Raw genomic sequence first — 10,423 nt, forward strand, 5'->3', positions numbered from 1 at the left:
CTAACAAAACAGACCCAGTAGGCATGCAGAATTTAAGCATGCTTCCCCTCTCTCCTTGGTAACCTGGTAGTTCTTCCCAATTTTAGCGCCTCCACGATTCCCAATTCCCGTTGTGAGTCCCCTTTTCATCCTCTGTATAATCCCCTAATACCACCTCCCTTATGAGCAGCCCCTCCCCAGCAACCCCCACAATCCTCAGTAACATTCTCTTTATAATCTTTCATCTCACTTCCCTCTTGAGTTCCCAAATTGTAGCCCACCCTTTCTTTCCCCTCTTCTTGGCTGGGTATATCTCCTGTTTCCCCCCATGATCTTCTGTTTTATCGTAGCCTTAATCTGTTATGACTCCCATGATCTCCCCAATCCTGGCTCCCCACTTAACCCTTCATCTCAGCTCCACATGATTTCCTTAACACACTCAGAATCTCCCACCTCAATACCAACCCCCTCCTTCCCCCCATTAAATCTCAGCCCTAGTGTCCCCGCTGTTCAGAGCAGGCAGGGCTGCGGAGGCGGTAGCCAGCGGAAGCCGACGCTTGAGCAGACACGGTGCCTAGCGCCCACGTCACTGTCTCCCAGGCCCATCTGTGCTACAGGGAGCGGGGGTGGGGAGGGGGTAATCCGGGGGTGAAGAGGGGAAAGGAGTTCTTGGGGGGTTTGAGGACAAAAGAAGGGCCAGGGCAGAAGCTCTCACCTCTCTTTCTTTGCCATTTCCCAGAAACAGTTCCGATACCCATGAGTTCACACAATCTGGATAGAGCTGGAAACTGAGGCTTAGAGAACACCAGTACCTGGCCCTCAGAGCAGAGCAGGAGAGAGATCTAAGGGGTCCTGAGGTCAGGTCTGCATAGTCTCCATTATCTGCCTTCCTTCTAGTACTCACCATGGCGGTCTCAGGTGTAAAGGGGTGTGAGCTGTGAAGTAAAGAAAGGAAATGGGGTAAGAGGAGGATGGAGAAGAGGTGACATGAGGGGAATGAGAGAAGGGAGGAAAGATGGGGTGAGGGGGATGGGAAGAGGAGGGGAAGAGAGATAGGGTGGGAGGTAAGGAAGGGGGATGAGAAGGGAAGGAGTAGTGGGGAACAAAGACTAGAAGGGAGGGGAGATGGGATGATGAGGGAATGGAACAGTGTGACAAGGAGGTGGGCATGGTACGGTGAGGGGGCCCAGGACTGGTGCTGGCTCTTTAGATCCGGGGGCTCTCACTCCCTCACCTCCAGACTCATGGGGGCCTGGGCTGTGGGTGGCTCTACTTCTTATTCCAGTTCTATTTTGCCTCCTCCAGCCTTGCCTGTGCCAACACGGAGGCAGAGTTTAGTCACTGGGCCTTACCTGGTCCCTGCTGACGCTATGTTGTGGGCTTAGATCTTGGGGCGGGGGGGGGGGCGGTTGTAGCACCTATACCTTCAGGTGCTGATGACATGGACCCCATTGTCTGCTGGGTTCTCTATGGCCACCCTGTGTCCTGTTGCCCTAAGTATCAGTTGTGTGTTAGGAAGCCGGGTGTACAGTGTGCCATAGGTGTAAAAATGTAGGCTATGTTGACCTTGTGAGTTGACTTGCCACATCTGTGCCTCATTTCCTTCTTTGTATAATGGGTGTAGAAAACGGGTATAGTACCTCACTGAGTTGTTGTGAAGGTTAATTAAGGTAACACATGCATCTAGTTCTGCGCTTGGTATGTAGTTAACGCTCAGCAAAGTTAACTGTTACTCTGTATATTCACAGATGTCTGGATGTGTGAGTGCATCTGTTTGATGTTTGAGTCTGATTGGGAGTTATTGTTGTATCTGTAATGTGATTTGTAAGTGAGAATATATCTGTGCAATATTTTTGTGTGGTAGTGTGCCTGATTCTGTATTATTTGCTGTGTATGTGATTTTGTGTTAGTATACATGTGTGACTAAATGACTGTGTAGGTCTGTATCAACATGACAAACAGCTTCGTGGATGTTGACATGTTGACATCATGTCTGCCCAGTATATGCATGAATCTGTGATCGTGTCAGTTCTGAACACTTGCATTCACCCTCCCTCCTTATGGAGACGTCATAACCCTAGGTGTCCCTCATTTTCTCACCCTGAGGGAACCGGAACCCCGGGGGCTGGGGTGGAGGTGGGTGCCACTAAGGAGGTGTTTAGACAGGAGCACATGTTCCCTCCCAGACTGTGTATGGGAGGGGAGGCTCCTATCTTGCACATATCCTGAAGACTTCAGAGGAAGTGCTCCCCCACCTAGCCCATTCTTAGTTCCCTGTCTTGTTGCCATGGCAGCCGTTGCCAGGGGCTCCCACAGTTGCTAAGATCTGGGTGTGGGAGGCTGCCAGGCCCTGTTGCCAGTAGAAACAGAGAATCCAGGGGAAAGCAAGACTACCCCCACAGCTGCCAGCTCTCTGCAGTGACAGGACTGGTCCTTGGACCTCTCCTATCCACAGATTGTACCTATGATTTGTATGTGGTAATTCTATTGTTAGTGAGGAGGCTTTCACAGGAAGTTGGAACTGGAATACTGGGATCTACCTTCTGAAGCGACCGTGACTCTAGCATGCCCATTAACATCTTTAAGGTTGAGAGGTCCTTAGAAATTAGTGACTCCTTCATTCTGTCCCCCAACACTTATATGTTTCCCCTGGCAATATTTTTTGTTTGAGTTCCCCTGTGCTTATTACCTGATGCTTCCATCTTGTATATGAATGCTACATTGACCCCTTGATGCCAACTGACTCCTACGTGAGGTCAGACTCTTAGCATCTAACCTGAATACATACTGCATGCTGACACTTGGACCCAGACTTCTGTTCCACACTGAGTGTCAACTTTGACCTCAGCCTGAGACACTGACCTTGGTCTTAGTCCTGGACCAGACATTTCCTCAAACTCAGCCTTAGCTTAAGCCCTTCTAGATATGGATGAGCCCTTATTTTGATACAGGTACTAGAACTCAGCTGCAGATTCAGTTCTGATCCTGTATGCTGATTGAACACTGACCAGTGATCTACTCACTGGTACTCACCTGGTTTTTCTTTTTTATTTTTAGAGGGAAAGCGTGCAAGTGGGGGAGAGGGGCAGAAGGAAGGGGGGAGGAGAGAAGAGAGAGAGAGAGAGAGAGAGAGAGAGAGAGAGAGAGAGAGAGAGAGAGAGAGAGAATCTTAAGCAGGTTCCATGCTCAGAGCAAAGCCCGATGCAGGGCTTGATTTCATGACCCTAGGATCATGACCTGAGATGAAATCAACCATTGGATGCTCAACTGACTGAGCCACCCAGTTGCCCCTCACCTGGTTGTTCTAAACCTACACTGACCAGTACCCTAACTATTCAGAGGGGTTATTTCTTGCCTTGGGAGTGAGAGGATAGTGTTAGAAATGGCCAGCAGAGGGCATGCAACATCAGGTTCTAGAGGCAAGCTTTCCAGAGCTCATCCTGGAAAGGGACAGCAGGTGTATTGAGACCTTGACTCTTTTCTCTCAGGTCACGACCGAGAGTTGTAGGTACAACAGTTGGTCTATGAGGTTAACTAAAGAAATTAAGTTTCCCAACCCAGTTATTCTAATGTTCTATGGTCATATGGGTCTCTACAATCTTGAATATGCCTACAGCTCAGCTGGACTTAGGGCTGGGCATTCACCAGAAAGTGCTTAACCATTTGTAGGCATCACAAGTCTCAAGAGGATGGGATGCCTGGTAAGTATCCCACCCCCAACTCAACAGTTTTGTCATATGCTTATACAGCTTCACTACCTTCCCTGGTATCTAGTTACCTTTTGGTGCTATTGAGGAGAAGTCTGCCTTTCCTCCACCTTTGGTCTTAGCTTTGTCCTTGAGGTCACATTGACCTCATCAGTCCCACCTGCCAGACATCAGCCATCTACATTACCTCAACTCTGTTTCTCTCCTGGGTGAGACACCTCTCAGGCCTTCATGGTTTCCTCTTCTGTCTTGCTTCATTCCAGCTCCCAAGACTATGCTCCCCTGGCTGGGTTTCAGTTCATAGTGCCTGGTTCTGATTAGCTTTTTCCAGGAGTGCTGGTACAGTGTACAAATGAGCCAGCCTGCCTTCCACTTCTGACTCTGAACTTCTTTCTACATAGCCTCATGTTACATCAGTTTTTTTTTTCCTGTAGCTACCTCATACTGTTCACCCATATCAAGTGAAGACCACAACCTCCTCTTCCTGAGCTGCTGGATCACATCTTGCCCATTTGTACGATTGCCCAAATGTTACAATTTTGAAAGGAGTGTTATATTTATTTTTAAAAGACAAAGATACTTGAAATAAATGAAACAAACATTTTTTCAGTACCTTCTGCATTTTAGGACAATCCTCAGGCTTGGAAATCCCTGCATTTATGTTTACTTAAAGATGGTACAGGAGGGGCTGAAGTGCTTGCTGCATGAAGCAGCACATGTGCTAAAATTGGAACCATACAGAGAAGATGAGTATGGCCCCTGCACAAAGATGACATGCAAATTCATGAAGCTTCCATATTTTTGGTTTTGATGAATGTTGAAATGTAATAATGTAAAGTGAATGTATATATGAATAAATTAGTATATTACCAAAAAAGAAACAACAACAACAACAACAAAAAAGAGGGACCGAAGATCCCCTTCTGTCTCGACTATGACTTCAGCACTGTGGACAGAGGCCATTAGCGGTACCCCTGGCTATGCCTGTGATTGTGGGTGGGTGGAAGATGATACACACACAGATTTTAGATGGGGCAGAAATCCTTGCTGCTCACTTAGTGCCTTATAGTGTATAAAGCTCTTTCCTCTCACCAAATTCATTCTTGTCTTCACTCAACTATCAGCCCAGGAGACAGGACAGGAATTGTTTCCCAGACTTTTGCAGATAAGGAAACTGAAGTTCAGCAAGGTCAAACTCCAAGCAACCCTTTAGGTGGGGTGGGAAAGAGAACACTACTCCATGCTTAGCAAATTTGGCAGCTACTGTTTCCCCTTTGAAGAATGACTTTCTTACAGATAAGAGGAGTGCACTTGAGCCAAAGCAGGGCAGTGTGAGTGGAAGTTTGTGTGGAGCCAAGGGTCCAGCAAGCCATGAGAACAAGTGGCAGTTGGGAGGGGGAACAGCCCTTAGAGGGCCTAAAGTTCATCAGGATTGTTGTACTGAGGGTGGGGAAACCTTGCTTTTCATTAGGGTCCACAGAGGCCCTGCTTTTATGTCTCTTTTTCTGTCCTAATGCTTGCCTTCACTGAACTTGAGACAGAAGAAGGGACCCTTAAGATCTCAAGCTGTCTCTGAGCCTGATAGAACTCCATTTGAAAACTCCAGGGAGGAGAGGTATGGGAGAAATGTGAGTGAATGGGGTGAGTTGTGCAGGTTGTAAGAAATCCTGTGACATGGCTACAGGACTGGCTGCTTATGTGTCTGTTTCTAGGGTGGAAAGGGGATAAGCTAGACCACACAGCAGCTGTTTCCTTGAGGTGTACTCTGACAGGCAACACAATGAAGTGGTTAAGAACATGGGCACTGAAGCCAGACAACCTGGTTCCCATTTCCTAGCTGTGTGACTGTGTAACCTTGAGAAACTCTCAGCCTCTATTCCTCACTTTTCTCATCTGTAATACAAACCTGAGGGTTGTTTTGAAGATGGTTTTATGTAAAGCATTTAGAACTTCCCAGTGCAGGGGCACCTGGGTGGCTCAATCGGTTAACTGTCCAACTCTTGGTTCCAGCTCAGATCATGATCTCATGGTTTGTGAGTTCGAGCCCCATGGCAGGGCTTCTTTTGGGATTTTCTCTCTCCCTCTCTCTCTGACCCCTCACTCTCTTTCAAAATAAATAAGTAAAAACTTAAAAAAAAAGAACTGACCAGTGCATAAAAATATTTGAAAATATTAGCAATTATTTGTATTTGGGACCCCTGTGATTTAAAGGTAGAGTATATGCCTCTAATCCACAATCAAGAGATGCTTTCCTGCCTATACATACTGGTTCTGTTCTTATCAGGTAAAGGAGACAAAGGGGGATTTCAGTCCTCTGAAAGCTTCTCCAGACCTTAGTTTACCCAACTCTGTCATAACACATTAAAACACTGTGGGGCTCCTGGATGGCTCAGTCAGTTAAGTAGCTGACTTTGGTTCAGGTCATGATCTCATGGCCCTCTGTGCTGACAGCTCAGAGCCTGGATCCTGCTTCAGATTCTGTGTCTCCCTCCCTCTCTGTCCCTCCCCCGCTCACACACACACACACACACACACACACACACACACACACTCAAAATGATAAACATTTTAAAAATTTACATACTGCAAAAATGGGGAAGAAACTCTCTACCAAGAAGGACTCAGACTAGGAGAAAATATAGCCAACTAGCTTTCCTACTTTGTAGCCCAGCAGGAATTGGGAAGAGAACTGTGTCTAAAACTGGCCCTTGGTGGTGGTGGTGGTGATAGGATACATAGCATACAGGCTTGGAGGCCTTACCTCTTCCTCAGTTTCTTAGAAAGTTCTGGCTTCTCTTTTCAGTGCTTTTATTTGCCCTCTGTGTCCATGGTGGAGCCCATGGTGAATCAAGTGGAATCACTTGATTCTTGGGAAGGTCATCACCAGGAAATCCCTAGAAAGAGAGCCACAGTGTATTGCATTCTTCCTGGAGGCCATGGTTGTTCCCATCTTAAGATTCAAGAATTGGCCAATGATAGGAAACCACATAGAAACTCAGCAGGTGCCCCAAATAACAGGAAACAGGAAGCCAAAATAGCATCACAATCTCTTTATTATGATTTTCACTGTGCCCAGCCTCTGGGAGCATCAGCTCCTTCAGGAGTGAAGGCTGAGCCATAGGGAGGAGCATGCAGCTGTAGTGATGGGAAAGACAGGGCTTGGGGATGTTCCCCTCAGCTTACTGTCAAGTTACCTTCCTCAGAAAAGAACATAGGAAGGGCACAAGGGACTAGAGGGCATTGGACCCCACAGTTGCTTGACTGTTCTGAGCACCCCCTCACAATCCTGTGTTTGGCTGGCAGATAGAGCATAGGCCATCTCTTAAAGAAGGCTAAGCTTGAAGGCCTTTGTTTCACATGGATATGGGAAGGCCTTGCTGCTTATACCTTGATGTTCTCATCTATGGTCATGCCAACACATGCTATCCAAACTAGAATGTGATTGGGCTTCTTAGTCACTGGCCCAGACAGATGTGACACCCTGTCCACAATCTTGGTCATCAGGACATGTGGCTCAGAGGGAAGGTTTTCCTTAGTGTTAGTTGGGTCTAGTGGAATTCTGTCACCTGTTTATTTTCTTTCCTTTCAAGGTTGCCAAAAGCAGTGGCAGCAGGAAAGCAACAGCAGGGGAAATGCCCAGTCCTAACCCATTCCAGGACTGAGCTATAGGGAACAGGCATGGTACATTAATATTTTCCATTCTCCAGCCAGGAGATCTCTATTCTCTGAGCTGTAGCCAGGAGCCCAGAGAGAGATCCTGGGCATATTCAAACTAAGTGGCATGGAGAAAGTAGCAATTTTATTCTACTGTAAATTGAGGAGTAAAAAGGGTTATGGTTACAGGTGCTACAGGATGTTGTCCTGACATACAGTTGGTCTGCCTTTTATTTATTTTTTTTTTAATTTTTTTTTTCAACGTTTTTTATTTATTTTTGGGACAGAGAGAGACAGAGCATGAACGGGGGAGGGGCAGAGAGAGAGAGGGAGACACAGAATCGGAAGCAGGCTCCAGGCTCTGAGCCGTCAGTCCAGAGCCTGACGCGGGGCTCGAACTCACGGACCGGACCGCGAGATCGTGACCTGGCTGAAGTCGGACGCTTAACCGACTGCGCCACCCAGGCGCCCCAGGTCTGCCTTTTAGTGCCAAGTATATTCCTGCCTTTACTCTGCTAGTTTGAAGGGGTCATGCTTGTAGGATCACTAGAGTCTGCTACCAGTCCTGCCTGGAGGTTATTCTTGGCTCTGCGGTGGTCATGGCCAGCCTGGGCCCCTGCCAGACAGCTTATGCCTCTTGGCTTTAGGGCTTCCTTGCACCACTCTTACTGAAGCCATGAAACCTGCAATGATTGAGGTTGTGCTTCAGACTACGAGGCCTAGGCACAATTCTGGACTCACTCCCCAGTGAGGTGCCCTCTTCCCAGGGAGTTTGATCCTGTGCCTCCCATGTTAGTAATAGGAATGCTGAAACTCCCAGATCTGGCCACTCAAACAAGGCCAGGGTGACATCCCATAGGGAGCACCAGGGCCAAAAAGGCCAGTGTCTGCGCTATAGGCCCAGTCACTTGGACTGAAGGTGGGAAGAGGCAATGTGCTCATGGCTTTGGCTGTTCTCAAAGGAAGAAAAGCACTTGGGAGTGGGCCAGTACCTGGGAGCAAAGGAACTGCTCCATCTCTGGGATCCAAAGGGGCCTTTACTCAAAGCACAGAGCCTACCATTGTTGCAGAAGGCTTGTCTCAGGAGAGGAAGCCACAGAGCAGACCTGGAGAGATTATGTGGCCATAGCTACTGCCTCAGCTTACCCTCTGTCCCTGCAGCTCCACTGTGTCATCCATATGCCCCTTTCTTTAAATCTAAGCATAAGGAAAAGGAGTGTTTGGTGAAATAGGCCTAGGGCAAGTAGTCTTCAGAGGAGCATAAACATAATCTTAACCTCCATTGGTAGTGGGTGGAGCAGGTGGTGCTTGTAAAAAGCACTGAGCTCAATTTGGGGCAGCCAGGAAGAAATGACTGGAAGGAACATTTTCTCAAACCCTTAGAGTCAGACACTAATTTTTGTACTTGGCAGAATTTCAGATAGTCACAGTGATGGAAAGGCTTGAGGAAAAGGAAAGGGAATCAGTTTCACTAGGTTTATGAAAGTTTGAACACCTTCATATATATTGCAGAGGAGCTCCATGGATTGGGACACTGGAAAGGGTCATCCCAGACAGGGGGGTTGGGATGGGCCTTCTGCAACTCTGGTCTGGGGGAACAAAGGAACCTCTTCATTAGTAAAAAGCTACATGCCTAATGGAGAGGAGGCTAGTTATTCCTCCATGTTTTGCTTCTTAGGACTCTTGTGGACTGGGAACTCTATGCTGGGGTCCTCTGGGCCCTCTATAGCATGCACCTACCAAGAAAACTTGCTGTCTTGGAACAGGAAGAGAGATAGTCCCGAATGGGCCTGATCCTACTGTGGAAGAAATTCAGGGCCTGCTTTGCTAGGCCCTGGGATGTACCTGGCCTGATCCGACCATGGTCTTTCACCACTCACCCACAGAAAGCTAGAAGCTGCAGTTCCACAGAGGTAGGCATCACCTTGTCTGTGAAGGATCAGGGAAGAAGAAGATATATTTCCAGTCTCTATGACTGATGCTGAGGCAGGAGAAAAAAGCGGTTCAGCTCTCAAAGCCCAGAGCTTGTCTCTACTCAAAATTCCCTGTCTGTAATCCAGCAGCCCAAGGCCATTGGCATACAAGGTGATTTACCAGGAGAATAAGCAAGAGTCCCTGTGCTGAATGTGTTTTAATCTTCTCAGTGTAAAACCCCAGGTCTGGCTGCTTCAGAGGCAGTCCTTGGACCCAAGAGTCCTGTGCTTTTGCTTTTTATTTTTTCTGGCTAAACTAAATAATGGCCCCTCCTAACTGATCAATCTTGGGAGTATGCCTAAGAAGTATTTACAAAAAGTTGTGGGTTTTAAAATGTTCAGAGCCATATACATGAATCCAAATTGATCTTCTGTCTCCTTCATTTCAGTACTGAATAATCCAACCCTTGAAGTTTCTCACCCTGATTCTGGATCAGGCAGTTTCTACAGAAGGAGAGCATATAGTACTCTTACCATGACCCTGGTTGCAGCTCCCCACTTTCCTCTGAGCATCTCCACACTGAGCTGTACGCTCCTTCTTCTGTAAGCACCCAATTTAGTACAAGTGCCTTGAACAATGGAGATATGTTAGCTTCTACATGATCAAGCCAACCCCCTCTCTAGTATTAAAATTTGGCTAAACCTAAGTTGTCAGGCTGGAAACAGAACCTGGACTCCGGGGCCAGGGCTGACCCACAACATGCAGTGACTTGAGAACTTAATGAGAACTTAGTAAGGACAGCTGGGGCTCAGACATGTAGGGAGAAGCAGCAACTCAGGCCCTATCTCAGTGATGGGGAGAAGAATGAATCTTCTTCTGTGAGGCCTTGCTCAGACTTTCTCTGATCAAGAGCTGAGATGCAAATCTTCTTCTTAGCTCCAGCTTCTTACCCTCATTGTTAGGGTGGTTGAAAGGAGTCTTCACTGAGGGCTTCTGTGGAACTGCTCTTTCTTGGGCTGTGGGAGAGGCTGGCTCTTGTTCTTTATGCAATGGCACACTTTTTTTTTTTTTTCCAGGTCTACAGGTGAGTTGAGGTGGAAAGATGGAAAAGCACAAGGCTTCTCTTTTCTTTTTCCATCCAGACCTTGTCCTCACTGGAGATCAAGCTT

The 10,423-nt window shown here is 47.3% G+C and overlaps 1 long non-coding RNA gene and 1 other non-coding gene across 2 annotated transcripts; both read left to right on the forward strand.

Moving 5' to 3' along the window:
- The first annotated feature begins 4,379 nt into the window (after positions 1–4,379).
- On the forward strand, positions 4,380–4,489 carry LOC131492323 (U6 spliceosomal RNA). Its single transcript, XR_009252011.1, has one exon. It is a non-coding gene; the product is annotated as a U6 spliceosomal RNA (small nuclear RNA).
- Positions 4,490–6,971: 2,482 nt separating this feature from the next.
- Positions 6,972–10,393, forward strand: LOC131491746 (uncharacterized). The gene is made up of 2 exons (XR_009251629.1): positions 6,972–7,561; positions 7,815–10,393. It is a non-coding gene; the product is annotated as an uncharacterized LOC131491746 (long non-coding RNA).
- The last annotated feature ends 30 nt before the right edge of the window (positions 10,394–10,423 follow it).

Source organism: Neofelis nebulosa, chromosome 12, assembly GCF_028018385.1.
Source record: "Neofelis nebulosa isolate mNeoNeb1 chromosome 12, mNeoNeb1.pri, whole genome shotgun sequence".
Taxonomy (NCBI): Eukaryota; Metazoa; Chordata; class Mammalia; order Carnivora; family Felidae; genus Neofelis; species Neofelis nebulosa.